Source organism: Mus caroli, chromosome 13, assembly GCF_900094665.2.
Source record: "Mus caroli chromosome 13, CAROLI_EIJ_v1.1, whole genome shotgun sequence".
NCBI classification, from domain to species: domain Eukaryota; kingdom Metazoa; phylum Chordata; class Mammalia; order Rodentia; family Muridae; genus Mus; species Mus caroli.
The window spans coordinates 52,561,397-52,580,204 of record NC_034582.1 but is presented as its reverse complement, the minus strand read 5'-3'; positions in this window follow the sequence as shown (position 1 = coordinate 52,580,204).

The following is an 18,808-nucleotide window of genomic DNA, read 5'->3' as shown; positions in this document are numbered from 1 at the left end:
GTGTGAGAGAGAGCATGTGTGCGTGCGTGTGAGAGAGAGCATGTGTACGTGTGTGTGAGAGAGAGCATGTGTGCGTGCGTGTGTATAGTTGCATTGTGAGGCTATGCTGTAGAACCAGAACACACACGGATTCCCACTTTGGACCTGCACCACTGTGCTCGGCTTGGTTTGACTGTGTCTCTAACACCCAGAAGTCTAATCTGCTCAGACAGACAAGACCACCCTTGCTTGTGAGGTAAAGCAGATAAGGACAGGTGTATCAGAGCTGAAGCCTGCAAATACCTTCAGGATGCTTTTTAGAAAGTCAGGTGTGCATGCCACACCCCAACAGTTCCCCAGAATCCTTAGGGGGAGGCTTAGATACCATCACTCTACAGTTCCCGTGCTGAGTGTGTTGTCAAGTTTTAGAACCCAGTGTGAAGGGTAAAGGATTTCAACATGCGACCTGAATCAGACATTTCATGATTCCCAACATACGCCAAGTCCTCCCTGTCAGTAGAGACAGAGTCCATAGGTAGGACTGGCAGGTGGGTGAACTGGTTGACACTGGCCATGGGAGGGAGTAGCAGGGTGGTATATAAGAGCATCAACTCTGACACCAGGCTGCCAATCCGATCCTGCCAATCTGTTTATGCCCCCTGATGCACGGCTGCTTCACTCCAAAGGAATGACCAGCCTGCCCCAAACAGCCCTGTGTCTGCTCACAGGATGCACTGAGGAAAGGGGCTCACTCGGGAAGGCCTTCTCAGGAAAGCAGTGAGCACAGTTGGGCCCACACCCCTGCAGGATGACAACCAGAGCCCATAGCACTGCAGGACAAGAACCAGACCCCACACCCCTGCAGGATGACAACCAGAGCCCATAGCACTGCAGGACAAGAACCAGACCCCACACCCCTGCAGGATGACAACCAGAGCCCATAGCACTGCAGGACAAGAACCAGACCCCACACCCCTGCAGGATGACAACCAGAGCCCATAGCACTGCAGGACAAGAACCAGACCCCACACCCCTGCAGGATGACAACCAGAGCCCATAGCACTGCAGGACAAGAACCAGACCCCACACCCCTGCAGGATGACAACCAGAGCCCATAGCACTGCAGGACAAGAACCAGACCCCACATCCCTGCAGGATGACAGCTAGAGTTTACTCTAATCCATGTTTATTTTAATCCATGTTTGTCACATGGCCTCCTATCTCGGTCCGACTTCCTGCACATCTGGCTAGCCAGTGTTCTGCCTCTCAATTCTTCACTGTTGTAGAAATTTTTAATTTTAAGCCAGGGTTTTTACCCCACCTTTAACCATTTAGTTATTGGATAAAATACACATCTTTTATTATTTATGATCAGCCTCAAACAGCACAAGAGCTGAGCAGATATCTATCTTCTGTTATTAGAATCTACTTTCTGAAGTCCCATGTTTTCTCTCCTGCCTCAGCTATAGGCTGTCTGCTCTTTATTCAACCAGTCAGCAGGTGATGGAGAAGAATGTTTGCAAAATACTCAGACGGGTGATGATCCAATAAAAATAACAACACATGAATCTGGCCTATACTTAACTCTCTGCCAGCACAGAAATCAACATCTGAGTAATACAAAGACAGCCTTTACGTGGCACACAAAACGATGATCCCAACAGGAAAGGAAGGGGGCATCTCATTCATCTACACGTGGTGAACCATGTCCTTGTCCTTAGATGGGATCAGCCAGCTCTTTGTCAATGTTCTAGTTGTGAAGATTGTAGTTGTGAGCAGATTAGTAGCATCTCAGGATTCAGAAAGGAACTTAAAATGGGATGGATCTCAGAATCTGGATTTAACATTATTTATAGTATAGAAGACATTTCTGCTCCCAGGATAGCTCTGAGAGCCAGTGCTGTGCTATGGCAGTGATACTGAGTAGTCTAGGGTACTCTTTCACCTCATCTACTTTCTTTCTTCCTGTCTTCCTTCTTCCCTTCTCTCTCTCTCTCTCTCTCTCTCTCTCTCTCTCTCTCTCTCTCTCTCTTTCTACTATGAAGTAAATGTGAACTGATTTCTCTGAAAGGAGAATTGGAGGCAGGCAGAGAGGATGCCACTGTCATTGTGTGTGTGCACATGAAGGCTGGAGCTGTTGGAGAGCGGTGTATAGGAGCATCCATGCTCCCCTGTCTCAGAGTATTTCCAGTTCATCATACTCAAAGAGCAGAGCTGACTTGAGAAGCTGAATGCAAAGAAGTAGCTACAGACACACCCGAGATCTTGCTTATCTGTGATCTTGACCAAGCCACAGTCTGACTGGACTTTTGCATCTATAAAGCCATAGTAAGGGAACACCTCTGAGGGTGACTGCAGGTTTAAATGAGATGTATGTTAAACAACTCAGTCTAGGATCTGTCACCAGATTTTTTAATAAAATACAGGTATTATATCTTGGAACAGTTTTCTCCCAGTAGTTTACCTGAATTTGCTTTTGTTATCTTACTTGGTCTTTATGAGAGGGGCAGGTGGTGACACTCATTGGTTGAGTTAGTTGAGGGGACCAACAGACAGAAAGGCAAGGAGACTTCTTTACTTGTGGAATAAGATTTCAAGCCCAGCCCTCTCTTCATGCTATAGGTATGTTTTCTCTCAGCCTCTCCCTACAGAAACCCAGTCTTAGACGGGATGAAGGCCTTTGTTCCCATTCAGAAGTCCAGGGTAAAGCCAACTTCAGATCACCCTTTGTTCCCTTGGGACATGACACCACCAGCAGGAGTTGTTGAAAAGAAAGGGTATATGTAGTGACAAGAAATTCCTTCGGAAGAGTTAGCATTGCTTAGGTCCTTGCTGTATCAAGCCAAGTGCTTGGTGACTAAACAGGAAGACCTCATTTAAGGTAAATGAAGTATGTCTTAATGTAACCGATACCAACAGATTCTGGGACTTGTGTTATCAGACGGATGGTTGGGTAACCTATGTCTGTGTTCCTGGGAGATGGTTCCTCATCCTGGGCTCCAGAAGAAACACCATCTAATCTCTAAAGAGATGAGAGCTTTCCTTCCCGCTAAATTAAGGTTGCCCCCTCCCTGGGGTGTCACAGAAAGGTCACGACACTGAGAAGTGGAATACAAAGAGAAGCCTTGCCTGTAGAATGTCACTTGGCTTTTCTTGAAAGACAGAACGGCATAATTAGCTGGCTATATTTAGTACTGAAGAGGTGCTGCAGACTTCAGTGTCATCCAGCATTTAAAAGTAATGGTCGCTTCTCTCACAACCATAGAGGCAAGTGTATAACTTGTAAAAGCATCTAGCGATTTAAAGAAAAGCTAGAAGTAATATAGACAAGGGATGTGCCAGGAGATACATGAAATTTGGAGAGAAATGAAGGCAACTTGAAAGGATTTGTAGAGCATTATCAATGCATCATTTTACAAACTTAACATAATTTTAAAAATCCTACTAAGACTTTAAGAGATACTTTAAAATGAATTTTAAAGTTCACCTATAAGAGAATAAGGGCTAGCGATGGATTGCTCAGTGAGTGAAGCACAAGGCATATAAGCATGGGGAGCTGGACTGTAACACTGGAACCCATAGGAATGAGCATCTGCAAACCTGTTTCTCCTAAGGTAAATTAGGAGGTCAAGATCCCAGGAAGCTTCCAGGATGGTTACGCAGGCATCTGTAGCAACCAACAACAGAAAGATCCTGTCTCAGACAAAGAAGGTGAAGGAGGCCATCTAACATTATTCTTAGACTGTCAGCACACATACCATGGCAAACATGTGCCTGTATATGTTAGCATTTCATCTAGGCTCCACCCCACAGTTACCTGGCAATAGCCAGGTGTGCCTGACTCACTATAAAAGGGGCTGCTTGCCCCCTCTGTTCTCTATTCCTCTCTTGCTCTCTTACCCCTCTGTCCCTTCTCTCCCCATTCCTCTGCCTCTCCCTCTCTCCATGTGTTCATGGCCAACTCCTCCTCCTCCTCCTTCTCCTCTTCCTCCCTTCCGTCCCCTTCTCCTTCTCCTTCCCCTCCTTCTCTTTCTCCTTCTTCTTCCTCCTCCTCTCTCTCTCCTTTTTTCTCTCTCTCCCCCCTTTTCTCTCTCTACATTTCTCTGTCTCTAATACTCCTCCAACACCCCTCCCTATGCCCTAAATAAACTCTATTCTATACTATACCTTTGTGTGGCTGGTATGTCAGGGGGAAGGGATGCCTCAACATGGGCCCCACAGAGGCACCTCCTTCCCTCACACCATACCTCACCCTACCAATCATACCCCTTCCTCCTTTCTCTTTTTTATAAGACACAACAGTACACACACACACACACACACACACACATGCATACATACATACATATTTCATGGCAGACATGTGCTTCTGTAAAAATCCACTTATCAAATTCCACAGGTGCAGAGCACACTCCCATACACAAACCCAAAGGAAATTCACAGGGAAACAGCAAGGTTGTACTGCTTGATTAATAGGTGCATAAAGGTTAGAATTATTAAAGCAAAAGAACTCATATGTGAGGAAAACAGAAGTGACCAGGGTGGGGCCTATGAAAATCATGTGACATGTTTCTTCTCCCTCTGTCAAAACTAGAGCGGTACCAGAGAGGAGGGGGAGAAGGGAGACACTGACCCTCATTGAAGGGAAAGGAAAGTAAACACCAGTTATGCAAACAGTACCCAGACCTCTCGAAAAGCTCAACAACGAGCTGCCAGGCGATCCAGCATGCCTCCATCACTGTCCCCTATGCGCATGCATGGGATACAGACATTGTAGTTGGTGGAGACACTTGTATGCTGGTGTTCATTGATGCTCTATTCATAACAACCAAGACACAGCAACAGTCGAAGTGCCTATCAATCCAGGACGAGAGAAACCAACCTCAAACTGACCAGGAATCTCCATCTCTGCTGGCCAGGCTGCTTGAGAATGAAAGACATCAGTGGTCGCCCAGTGTGAGACTCTGATAGCTACGACTCTGACCTGCTAGTGAGATGCACTCACAGATGCAATAGTGGCATGGTGGTTATGGGAGTAACCAACCAGTACCTCACTGGACATGAGTTCTGCATGAAATCCATGACCACAAACCTGGTCAAAAATCATAACTGGGCAAGATGATAGGCCATGTGGGAAACCTGTGGATATTTTGCTAAACGGCCATTGCAATCAAATTTCCCTTTAAATATTGGTATTTTATACCCGTGACTTGTGTTGCTTGTCACTTTAGTCAAAGAAACTTCCTTTTGTGCAGTGGGTAGTGCTTGGTGCAGAGACTTTATGTTACTGGTCCGCGTGCAGAGTACAAAGACCTCCAGGTGCTCAGCTGTGGGTAGGCATCGACATCAAACCCCTGCCATCCAAGGCCTAGGGACCAGCAGAAAGAATACAAATGTTGGCAAATGGGAAGGAGAGCTGTGAAAGGCTCACCCTGGCTGGACATGGCATGGCTGGCACCCACACCGGCTCACAACACCTGTGAGCTAATCAAGATGCCAACATGGAGAGAGAAAGGGATCCCTGTTCAGGGTAGCTATTGGCGGAGGGAGAACCGCTCTCCTTTAGGAATGTGGTCACTAGTAGGTTCATCGGGCCCCAGTGGATAGCCCATACCCATGCATGCATGTGTAGCACTAATTAGACTCAGGGAGTTATTAATGGCAACAGCAAATAAATAAAATGTGGACATGAAATCGGCAAGGATATGATACAGAGCAGGAGATTCCACATAGAGTTGGAAGGAAGTAGCTGTGGGTGGGTATGATTAATATATATATTACAGATGCATGAAACTTTCAAAGAATGAAAAATAAAGTTTACGTGAAATCATTATGTAAAGCAAAGCATGATGGGTATAGAATACCAAGTGTCACATGACCCTGCTTGTATCTGAAATATAAAAACTGTTGATCTCACAGCATTTGGGGTGGGGGGTTAGGAGAGTGATTGGCAGGTGCTGATGAGAGTGGGGAGAGGGGACAGGTACAGTTGATCAATGGAGACAAGGTTATCAATAAGAACCAGAGGCTCCTCTATGCTGGTGCACATGTCATTGAGAGGGTATAGCCTGCTATTTTTGACCATAAAAGGCAAATGTCAGAGTGGATACGCTTAAATGCACTTAAACTTACACAGTGCACGCATGTCAAAACACCACATGGTCTCTCAATAGTGTGGACTATTTTGTGTGTGTGTGTGTCACTTAAAAATGAAATTTTAAAAATAGAAACTACAAAACCTGGCCCAGATATGTGATTAATATAGAAGGAGAGATAGGTCAAGGAGAAAGGGTTTGCCCTTTTCAGTACTGTAGGGATGTGTCCATTTTTAAAATTAGATCTTTATTTAATATCATTCAAGCTGAGGACTGTAGTAAGGAAAGCCATGAAAAAGGTAGAACAAAATACAGACGAGCAACTGTGTCCTGTGGGGAGGGGCACTGAAAAGCATAAAGGCAAAAGAAGGAACTAAAGAGAAAGTCAAGAGAAAGAATCTGAGACAATCAAAAACATTTAAACTTCAACATGCTGTGTGTACAATGGGTTAATGTCTTCAACATTCTATAAGTGGATATATACACAATATCCCCAAGGAGAAATGGTCACTGGCATAGAAGGGCCTCACAAAAGCAGCAGCAACATGAACAAACTCAAAAAAATATAAAAAATCAGGTGGGGCTTGGGAGATGGCGCAGTGGTTAACACATCGGCCACACAACACAAGCAAGAAGACCAGTCTTTAAATACACAAAACATGCCAGGTGGGTGTGCCAGCTTGCCTGTAATTCCAACTCAAGAGGTGAAAACTGCCTTCCCTATTCTCCCACCCTGTCCCCAGCAAGCTGGTTACTGATAATGGCTGCATCAGAGCACTCTGGGGCTGACTGAGAGGTCCTGCCTCAAAGAATTAGTGTAAAAAGCAGTCAAGAAGAATAAACTTCAGGTCTCCATACACACATGCACACGCATGCACTTTCTCACATGGTTTACCCACACATGTACACATACCATATACCAAAAATTCTAAGATGTTCAAGTTGACTGTAACTGAGAAAGATGAAATTTTATTTTTTAAACAACTTTAATATAATTGTATTTTTCAAACATTCAGAACATCGAGAATAAAACAGCTATAATTTTATTTATTTATTTATTTGCAACTACAGAATGGAGCTCAGTTAATAAAAACAATCAATTATTCCATACGAGCTACATCAGTCCTAACTTAAGATTTAAAAAGAACCTTACCTTTCCACCCATAACTAATTTGCACTGTGCACCAAGAACCTGGCTTAAAATTCAATGCCAGTTTGCAGACCCTGCAATATTCTAGGCAAGGTGAGTGGCTACTGACCACACCATAGGACAGGGCTAGCTAAAGACATCCATTAGTGTGTTAACTACACACTGCACAGTTTCAAATCCCAAACAGCCCCACATTTCAGTTATTTTCTTTAAAAGGTAAGTGCTGTGTTCAGGAGGTCAAATGCCTTATAGACAACAGGGAAAAAGTGCAAGAGCCAACTTAGCCACCATCTTCTTCTTCATTACCTCCCTCCTCTTCCTCGCTCCCTCCAGCCTCCATGACTCCCCTTTTGCTGCCTTGGGGTTTCTTTAGTTGTGCAGTCAGCCATATCCTTCCCTATTCCTTCTGCTCCGAAGCCTCAAAGAGACTAAACCACCAACCAGAGAGCATGCGTGGGACAGACCTTGGCCCCCTAGACATATGTAATGGATGTGCAGGTTGGTCTTCGTGTGGGACTCTAACAGTTGGAGCAGGGGCTGTCTTGACCCTGTTGCCTGACTTTGGATCCATTTCCCTAACTGTGTGGCCTTATCTATCCCCAGTAGAAGAAGAGGTGTTAGCCTAATACAACTTGATATGCCAAGGCAGGTTGATATTCATGGGAGGTCTTTCCTTCTCTGAGAAGAAAGAGAGGAGGCCATAGAGGGAGGAGAGGTGAAAGGGAGGGATTGGGAAGAGAGGAGGGAGGGGAAGTCCTGATTGGGATATAAAGTAAATTAAGTAATTAATGAAACTAGAAAAGCCTTTTTAGTCTAAGGCCTCCTGCCATCTGCAGTCACTTTGTCCCAGGGGTTTATCTGGGATGCCCATCTTTGAATTTTAGGTGATATTCAGGACAGAACAAGAAGGCTGAGGACTTCTTGGGTATATTGTGCTCCTTGAATGATTTTGCTACCTCTTCGGTAGGTATAGACGTTCCCTTCTCTTTCATAAAGAGTCTTGCTCGCGTTTGCCATGTATGTCTTCAAATACTCCCCTTCCTTCCGCAGACATGCATGGTCTTCCCCTCTGAGCACTTCTCAGAACACTCAGAGAAGATGATCAAAGTATCCAGTGTTTACTATGCCCATTCTCCTAGCCGGTTTGCACAAAGAATGCATATGACCATCCTGTATGGGTCTGGGTGGTTCAGATTCACAGGTCTGACAATATGTTGGATTTTAATAAGAAGAGGCATTTGATTTAGATCAGCAGTTCTCAACTTGTGGGGCGTGGCCACTTTGATAAACCTCTGTCTCCAAAAATACTTACATTATGATTAATAACAGTAGCAAAATTACAGCTATGAAGGAGCAATGAACATATATGGTTGGGGTCACCACAACACGAGGAACTGCATTAAAAGGTGGAAACATCAAGAAGGTGGAGAACCGCTGCTCTAGAGACCTAGATTGATTGACCCAGGACTGCAGCTGAGAGTCCCTGGAAGATGCAGCAGTTCGCCATATTATCCCAGGGTTTATAAAGGTAAACCCCACCATAGTCCACGCATTCCGCCTACGTGCAGGCAGGGGCTTATTTTAACATATACATCTTGCAGTTGTCCTGGACATCAAACTGAACAACAGAAGCGAGCTTGATTATGAAAGCAGAAATCACAGCCTTTTGATCTACTATCTTGTAAGAGCTGCAAATGTTTGGAGATCAATCAATCAATCAATCAATCTTAGGAATAGTCTTCAACTTCTGGGCAAAAACGGTGGGCACCTAGGGTACAGCTTGTGCTGGCTGGAGACTTCCATGCTAGGGGCATTTTCACTTCTTGGTCTCTCAAGCACAGGAAGTTTAAACTTTCAACACAATGTTAACCATTACAATGCTTGGCCTCTATGCTTTGCCTCTTGATGTTTTCCACGTTTGTTTGTTTCCCTCAGAGAGGCAGAGTCACCCAGTGCCTGTCTGGTTCCCCCTTACCTCTGAGCTATCTCCATGGAACAAAATGCACTACAGTGATTGGAAGAAGAAGAAGAAGAAGAAGAAGAAGAAGAAGAAGAAGAAGAAGAAGAAGAAGAAGAAGAAGAAGAAGAAGAAGAAGAAGAAGAAGAAAGAAAACCAATATATATGACTTGGCTTACTCTGTGCTGATGTACTACACTGTCAGTGTGGTAAACACTGATCAAAAGCAACTTGGACAGAAAGAGGCTTACTTGATCTTACAGCTGACTGTCCATCATCAAAGGAAGGCAAGGCCGGCGCTCAACCAGGAGCACAAACCACAGAGGAAGGCTGCTTACTGGCCTGTTCCCCACCTCATGCTTAGGTAACATTCTCATACAGTCCTGGCCCTCCTGCCTAGAGATGCTACCACCCACCCTTAGCCTGGAGGCTCCAATCAAAAGTTAGCCCACACGTTTTTATAAATGAGCACATGCATACATATATATACACACTCACTCACACACACATTGACATGCCAATCCCTGTACTAAATCATTTATCATGGCAGGATGAACAGGTGAGCCTGAAATGAGGTCTCCCCTGGGGTCATCTATAGGCAATCTCCTGGGGTAATCTCTGTAAAAACTCAGCAGGGTTCTCATCCCAGTTTTCATCTTAATGCTATGCCTTCGAACCTGGGAACTGCTGCCAGACTGGCTTCCCAAGGTCTGTGGGTGAAGAGTGTACCTCACTATTCTATTACAGAAACATCTTTCTAAGATCCCTGCAGATTCCCCAAATTTCCAGGTAGTGTTCATGGGGTGGAGGGCTTCTCCTTCGCCCTCTTACAGTAACTATTACAGGTTGGAGTCTGTCTCTGTCTCTCTCTCTCTCTCTCTCTTCTAATTAGATATTTTATTTATTTACATTTTAAATGTTATCGCCTTTCCCCTTTTCCCCTCCCGAAAACCCCCCATCCCATCCCCCATCCCATCCCCCATCCCCCTGCTCACTAACCCACCCACTCCCTCTCCCCTGTCCTGGGGTTCCTCTACACTGCGACATGAAGCCTTCACAAGACCAACGGCCTCTTCTCTCATTGATATCCCACAAGGCCATCCCCTGCTACATATGCAGCTGGAGCCATGGGTCCCACCATGTGCACTTAGTTTGGTGGTTTAGTCCCTGGGAGCTCTGGGGGTACTGGTTAGCTCATGTTGTTGTTCCTCCTGCAAACCCCTTCAGCTCCTTGAATCCTTTCTCAGAGTCTCTTAATCACCATGTTTACTACAAGAACTCTTTGCTCTAATCTTGAGGTGTCCACAGCAGACATGGTACCTCTTGGATGATTAGATGCGGTCTCGCCTGTGAGACAGTAATGTTCTATTACCACTGTCTCTTCTTAACTTCACATGCGAGTCCCAGGAACCAATGAGAGTTATTAGGAAGAAGTATATTCCCAGTTTCATTCCACTATTGTGGGTTTGGTCTAGAAGAGCAGGCAACAAAGGTGTGAAAATGTTCAAAGATATGTAAATCAAAGGAGGATTCAGCAGTTCATTCCTCTCTCCAGCTAGCGTGGGTTTTGAAGTGAAGACACCTCAGTTGGCAGTGTTCTTCTCCAGGAGTATAAACTGATCTAGGATTTCTGATGGAAAAGTTGGCAAGACGGAATAAGTGTTATAAAAATGTGCATATCCTTTGACACCGTGTTCCTGTGTCTAGACAGTTTTATACAAAGATACACATGTCAAGATCGTTATCAAAATGTCACTCTGAAAATGTAAAAATTGGAAATAAATCTCGAACAATTCATAAAGTCAACTTTCACACCATGGAACCATTAGGTGGGACAATTTTGACTAACACAAAAGTATTAACATTTTTCTATGATAGGCTGCAAAAATATTATACATAATATTATCCCAGCTGATATATAATTCAATGTTGGTGTGTGTGTGTGTGTGTGTGTGTGTGTGTGTACAAAGTAGCATAGGAAGACACTGGATCCTCATCAGGATCATATTACCTGTGATACATTGCACAGATGGATACCGTTAAGTGGATTAAGAATAAGCCAAGGAAAGGCATAAAGTCCAAAAATGTTGTTGTGTGGCACAATTTACCCTGTGAAAATAGCCAGTTGTGTTCTCACTCTGTGAGCTGGTTAGTGTCTTGGAGAAAACTGTTATTTAATTTCCTAATTGTAAACCTGAACCCAATTCACATGACCCCTGATGTCAGCATTTAAGGAGACTGGGCAGCCCCATGCCTGCCTGAAGTCCTTCATATCCATAAAAGCTAATTGCAAGGCACTTAATATGCTTTGAGTTTGGTGCCAAACTGATACACACTGGCAGAGTCATCATACTAACCTTATGACCTAGCACAGTCAATACTTTTATTGATGAAAACCCCAGACTTGAAAGATTCTTGTGGGCTGTGTCTGTCACAGAGTGGCGGTGCATGCCACAGTGAACAGTTCTGGGCAGAGACCCCCTCTGTACCATAGCCTTGAGGGTAAAATTTGGTCACCTATGCTGGGCTAAACCAGAGAAAAGAGATAAATATAATCACTGTATACTGTATTGGCAAAAAGAGTAAATGAAAGGGCTTCCCAGTAACCCCCCCAAAGTCCATCTCTGGGGTTCTGGCATAAAGTTTGCATTTAAATGGAGGGCAAAGGAGCATGCATAGCTAAGCAGGCCTGGTTAAGGTGTGTTCCTGCCAGGCATCTTTGTCTTGCCTCTGTGTCTCCTATAAGATGATCTGAAAAGTTGTCTCCATTGTGTGAAATCTCTTAACAAATCTCCAATCTGGCTGCCTCTAGGTCCCCTGGGAAAACCAGTCCTTTGGGGGTCACTGTCTCAGTGGTCTGAATAGTCTGAGGGAAGGCACAGCATGTTGTCTCTCCACAATATCTTTACCTTTGTCATTTCACAGTCAGAGAAGAGCAGGCAGTCTGTGACCTTTGACCCCATTCCTCTCCCATGACTACAGTTCTTCCTCTTGCTGACCCACAGAAAGCCCACTGAGCACTTTGTGATGGATAATCTGATACCCAGTAGCAAGGAAGAAAGGAATGAAATCTCCAATATTCATTTGCACATCTTAAAAAATAGGAGAGAGGCACAACATAAAAGGTGCTTTGCAAAAATATTATTGCTATAATTACAGATAAGTAAATGTTGACACAGACATCGTCTTGGAAGCCTTAGAGAAGAGATTACTATTTCCTGAATACAAAGTTAAATAAAAAGTGGCAGGAACAATAAAAAAGCAGGGTTGCTGATCTGTGAAGTACATATTTTTGAAAGGACTTAGAATACAACAACCCTCAAAGAGCTGGTCGAAATGCTTAGAAACCTGGCGAAGTAACCATGGAGCTACCACAGAGTCCTTCATCCAGCCTCAGGCAGGATGCTTAGAACACAGACAGAGGCTATAACTATCTTACAACAGGGGCTTAGAAGCCACTCTTGCTTTAAGCCATCCTTGTTGGAGCCTAACAGCTCTCTAGAAACAGGATGAAGACCCAGCGTGGCTGCCTTAATTGTGTGCTTGTCTCCTCTGTCCCTGCTCAGTTACCCACTTGGCTGTGCATAGTAACCATTCAGGAAATGTCTGTCTCACAGCCTATCATATCAACCACTTTTAAAGACAGAACAAATCAAGCCCTTGTCCTAAACCTGTAGCCTGCAGGAATAGCAGAGCTGCACAGGACAGACTGACAGACCCCCTCACCATGAGGACAGCTACTGTGAGAGTGAGGCTGTACCCTGTAGTGGGGGTGATTATCTCATGGGGACCAGCTTGTGTCCCACACCGTGAAGGGTTAAGGACCTCTTTGACTCATTATAGAACCAATGCTTAGAGAATGACCAGCCAGCACCAACTTGACTAAATTAGTCATACCTCTTGTCCCCTGCCCTTCACCACAGTGACTAAATTACACATTACTCTTGTCTCCTGTCTCCCAGTTCTTTCTCTATTGAAACCTCCCGCTCGTGTCAATACTCCGAAGACAAATCCGGGATTATGGGATTTTTCTATTTGTTCTTCTCAATACACCGCCCCTTGCCTTTCCTTTTAACTGACACATTGGGATGCTGGGCTGCCCTAGCATGCTGGAGCTGTCAGAGACAGGGATTTTGTCATAGAAGTATGAGTTGAGCCATCTAAAAAGCCAACACAAGTAACCAAGAGGACAGAGGGACCAGACCTGGAAGCAGTTTTACAAAGTCAAGTGGGACACCATTTGGCTAGTATACCAATAGCTAGTCCAGATATTATTCATCCTAGGGAGGGTCCCTTGGCATTTGTGACTCTATTTGACCCCTAGGAATGTCACTGCCCCCTTGGGTCCATTGCCTTCTGCCTTACTTTCTGTATAGGTCAAAGAAAATTTAGAAGCATAAATGGGAAAATGTAAGATGTAAGTCATCATATTCCAATTTCAGTGTAAAGTTTCTTTAGAGCCATCAGAACATCACAGAGAAGCTGGAGGTACTGGGTCCCTGTCCTCCACAGTTGGAGGTTAGCATGTGCTTGTCTGAGTGCTCTCAGTTCATCCTAGGGTAGGAAAGTTACAGGCAATCTTTGATGTGACTGAATCTACTTAGAATTGGGAGGGAATTTCAAGCTCCCAAGTATTCTTTAGCTAAGGCTTTGGTTTTTTGTTTTGTTTTGTTTTGTTTTGTTTTGGTGTGTGTGTGTGTGTGTGTGTGTGTGTGTGTGTCATAAACCAACGGGATGGGGTCCTTGGGGAAAAGCAGCACTGGACACCAGGAAGAGCAGATCTCCCAGAAGAATCCAGCCAATAAGGAATTCAGGGTGGCAAAGGAATGTGATTATGAGTGAAATAAATGAAACAAAATAAAAACAACAGTAACCACTTTGCACTAAATTGGCCAAGGGGTCATTTCTGCCTCTTCTTTAGGCTGACACCTGCTACTGTGGAATCATAAAATCAAAACTGCCTTGCCTCTCATCTCATGGATTTGTTACTACAGAGTAAAGGTCTTGTTGCTCACTGTAAGTGAAAATGGATTTCCTTACAGTTTAGACAAACTGGAGAAAGAATCATGTTTCTCCATGGTTCTGTAGCAGTCACACAACACCCAGGAAACTATGAGGTGGCAGCCATGAAGTACATAGAAGGCAGAAGACCTGCAGAGTTTACTGTGTTGGGATTGGGAGGTTCAGTGAACACCTCCGAGGGGCTTCTCAGAACAAAGGACTGAAGAGAGACACGTAGTTAAGGCAAGGACTGGAGAGCTCACTATAAAAAGATACATTTCCAAGCAAGAATGGAGTCCCAAACATTCGAAGTTAGTAACCCAAAGCTCCCCTGCACAGAAAGATGGGGAGCTAATGCCACATAACACTGGTTTGGGGATCATTTGCATAGGATGGGCTTTTATGGTTATTTGAATAGCACAGGTTTCCTGGAACATGCTTTATCTGTTAGCATACAGCTTCCCGTGTCACGTGTTTTATTAGCATCTGATGCCTCCACCCATGAGCCACAGGTCACCTCCATCAACTCTAGAGTGTCTCTGTGCCTTCTCTTGTACCTTCACAGCTAGATTTTGCCTGCCTCAGCTAGGATAGGTTGGGCATGGTCCAGCCTCCTGCTTGGTCAACCTGTTCTTTACATGTGATCACTTTACAGCCCTCCCATGGGACTCTCCAGACCACTCTCTCCATCCTATTCTTCTGCCTCATTAGTCAGCATAATCTCTGATCCTCCCTGGGGAGGTAGACTCAACCCCAGCTCATCCCTATTCTTGGCAGCCTGTCACCACTCTAAGCAAGCTGCTGCTTCTGACAAGATCATATGGTTGCAGAACCTTGCTTGAAAAAAGAAGAAAGAAAGAAAGAAAGAAAGAAAGAAAGAAAGAAAGAAAGAAAGAAAGAAAGAAAGAAAGAGAAAAGTGGCTTCAATATTTGCCGGCAAGTGTCTGTGGCTGTGTAGTTGCTTAAATGTACCAAGTTTGTGCTAGACCAACCAACAGGAAGTTGAGAAAGCTCCAAGCCTTTCTGAATAGCGTCTACATCAGGAAAAGGATGGAGGAGGTGGCAGTTGGAGAAATGATCGGATTACTGACCAAATCTGGGGGGGCCCCTGAAAGACCCCTTTGATGTTACACCTTAATGTAACATCATTTCTGATTGGTCCTGGAAACAGCGAGAAGCTAGGTTCATCCCCGTTCTCTCATCAGTGGTGGAAGAAAGGTTGCTCAGATCCACTGACAGATCTTCCTGCAGGTGGAACAGATGGAGCTGGCTCTCACAGGCTGGCACTGTGATGGGGACTGAGCACAGAAGTCTGCATCCATCTCTCAACACCCTGGGAAGAATTCCCAGGCAGCATCATTTAGAAAGGAGCCAGGAAATGGCTCTCCTGACCCAGCCTGCAGCTCGTCTCAAATCTATGACATTTCAAAAATGCTGTTTTTAATTCTTAATGTAGTTGTTTTTGTGCTTCAGATTTTAGGGGTGGGGTGGGATGCCTGCCTGAGATGCGGCATCACACACATGTCCCCATAGATGCTGTGATAAATAATGCTCTGTTAATCTTCATACGTTTAAGAATATCTGAACTCTGCTGTAAATTGGCATGGTCCAGGAAAGCAGTCTGAAACAGGATGAAGGAGGCTGGGATAGAATTAACAAACTTTAATTCATTGCTCCCATGACTCCCAGGGATGTGTGATGGTCTTTCCATGCAGCTTTGATGGAATTGCTTTTCATTCAGGATAGTGGAAGAAGGATGCAATGCACAGCGCAGAATGAGAAGGGCCAGCCAGGTAAACAAAGAGAACAAAGCTCATTTAGCAAGTTACTGAAATTCCTTAAGACCTGTTTCTACATGTGTAGCAGAGGATTAACGGAAGGCTGGCACCACGTCCCTCACCAGAACCCAGAGTATTTGTAGACACCAAGGTCACTTGGGACTTTCTTGCAGGATTAGGACAAGGATGTAAAATTTGTCGTCTGGAAGCAGATTGTTGAGGTTTCTGAGAAAGTTGAGGAAGGAGGATTGCCTTGAGTCTCGAGTCAAGCTGGGCTACTTAGTGAGACCCTGTCTCAAAGCTAAAGAGGAAAAGGGGACGAGATGGAAGGGAAAATAGCCTTACAGAGTCATTTAGGAGAGCAAAAGTTACTCAATTCACCATGTCTGAAGAGAAGGCCTGAGATGCCCACATCCACAGTCATGGGTCCTTTCATTCCTATGACTTCCAAAGATTTATTGGTTTTCTTCTTACTAGGAGGCTCTTTAGTTTCTGAAGTGGAACAAAAATCATATAATAAGAAAATCAAAATGTTAGTATCTAGATCTTAGACTCCCAGGCCTCCAGAACTATAAGCCAGGAAGTTCATGATGGGGTTGAAGCCAGAGAAAAGACTAGCTTTATATTCTCTTTCATGACCTGTGTCCATCTCCTGCCATTTACCGTTTTTGTTCTCCTCATATGCTATCCCAAACTCACACATACGTTTGTGTGTATATATGTACATGTGTAAATTTGTACACGTGTATATATGACTAGAATCTGCATATAAGAGTCCTACTGTTCAACTCTAAAGAAAAATGGGTAAATTTAGTATGTATAATAATATTAAGTGAGGTCCCACAATCTCAGCAAAAAAAAATGCACATGTTCTCCTTATAAGACTTCAAATATCGACTAACTGATTGGTATTACGCTGATGATAGGAAGACATTCGGACTAACTAAGCTTAAAGTAAGTGCTGACTCACAGATCCATCACCCAAGTGTAGACAAAGGAGAGAATCCACACAGAATGAACACGGATCTAGAACCTAAAAATCTCTGAGTGGAGGGCAGGCTTTGGAAGGGCCAGTGCCCCTTGGGGGAGAGTCCTCATACGCTCTGCCCTGTTTCTCAATCTGTTTTATGTAAGAATGTCTTGTAGGCGCTAAAGCATCAGAGAGACAGAAGCCTGTATGGGATCCTTTCCTGTAAGAAATGTTCTGAGCTCTGTACAAATTCCAAGGGAGGCTGTCTGTCCTAGAACAGTGCTGTCACACAGGGAGTCACACAGCTGTGGAGTCAGCCTACACATTCTAAGTGTGCCCTGTCTCTTATCAGGTCTGTAAGCATGGCAAGACCTTTACCTCGTGAAGCCTAAGGAAATGGCAGCATCCATCTTATAAGACTGCTAGGCAGCTTAAGGGAAGCCCATATGCCAAGGACTGTCCAGGTTACTTCTCTGTTGCTATGATAAAACATTGACCAAAAGCAACCTGGGAAGAAAAGGGCTTATTTCAGCTTATAGATTACAGTCTATCATTAAGGGGAGCCACAGCAGAAGCTGAAAACAAGAACTGGAAGCTAGGAGCTGAGACGGAAACTGTGGAGTAACACATTTCACTGGCTCCCAGGTTCATTCTCGCTCCCTTTCTTATACATCCCAGGCCTGCCTGCCTGCCTAGGGATTGTGCTGTCCACAGTAAACTGGGCCCTCTTACACCAATTAACCAAGAAAATGCCCCACAGACATGCTCACAGGCCAAGCTGATAGAGCAAAGTCCTTAATTAAGGCCCTGTTTCCCCAGATGTGTCAAATTGACAATCACAGGACTATGTTCAGGCAGGAATGATGTCTTGAAACTTGGCATGGTAATGACAAGGACATGTTGACTAGAGCCCTCTGCCCTCTGTAACCCAAGATGTTCAGGACTCTTTGTGAAAAGCTCTAGGAGTCTAGCCTGCTCTGTGTTCAGTATTTGACAAGATGCCATGGTTTGCAGGAGGAAGTATTTTATCCTGTTCTTCTAAGCCTGAGCCCCAGCCAATATACTATGGGAGGAGATGTGCTTAAGTACCAAGAAGATCCTACAGGCTAGCGGTGTGCTTAGAGTGACAGGTGGAGGGCCAGCCACGTGCTTAGAGTGACATGTGGGAGAAGTGATAACAACTCACTGTGGAGCCTGACTTGACAGATGCTATGAAGAGACTGACTTGCTGTCAAGCTAGACATGAGGATATGTCTAACACTGTGAGTTACTCCTGATATCTGGTCTGTTCCATTCTCTTAAATGCACTGGCAACACATGTGCATGTATTTGTATATGTACGTGTGCCTATGCATGTGTGTGTGTGTGCAACAGTGTAAGATTTTTATTTATTGGGTAACTATTAAACTTGTCCACAACACAGACATTTAGCTACTTACTAAGATGTCAGAAGGAAAAATTAACTCAGCGCTTTGATGTGAGAGACATATGAGACACATTTCTTTCCCTCCAAATGCTCACACTGACAGAACGAGCTGGAAGGGAAGAAGAAAATAAAGAGCATGTAGGTGATGAGAATTTATAAGTGTACAATGTGCTGTGGCCCAGAAGCAAGGGGGAGACACACTGAAGTATCTGTATGTCTGTCCCTGGGTTACCTTCTTACAGAGACCTTTGACCAAACCAAAATATCCCACATCTCTTCGCTCACAGCCATTCCTACAACTGGTACTTCTACAAATTGTTTTTCTTCTTAAGTGTAGACCAAGAGAATGAGTTTTCCTCCACGCTGACGGTCTAGGGATCCAGGGAGCTGGGCACAGAGGAGATACTCAGATCTCAAAGTGCACAGAAGTAGCTTGCCAGGGTAGCAAGCTC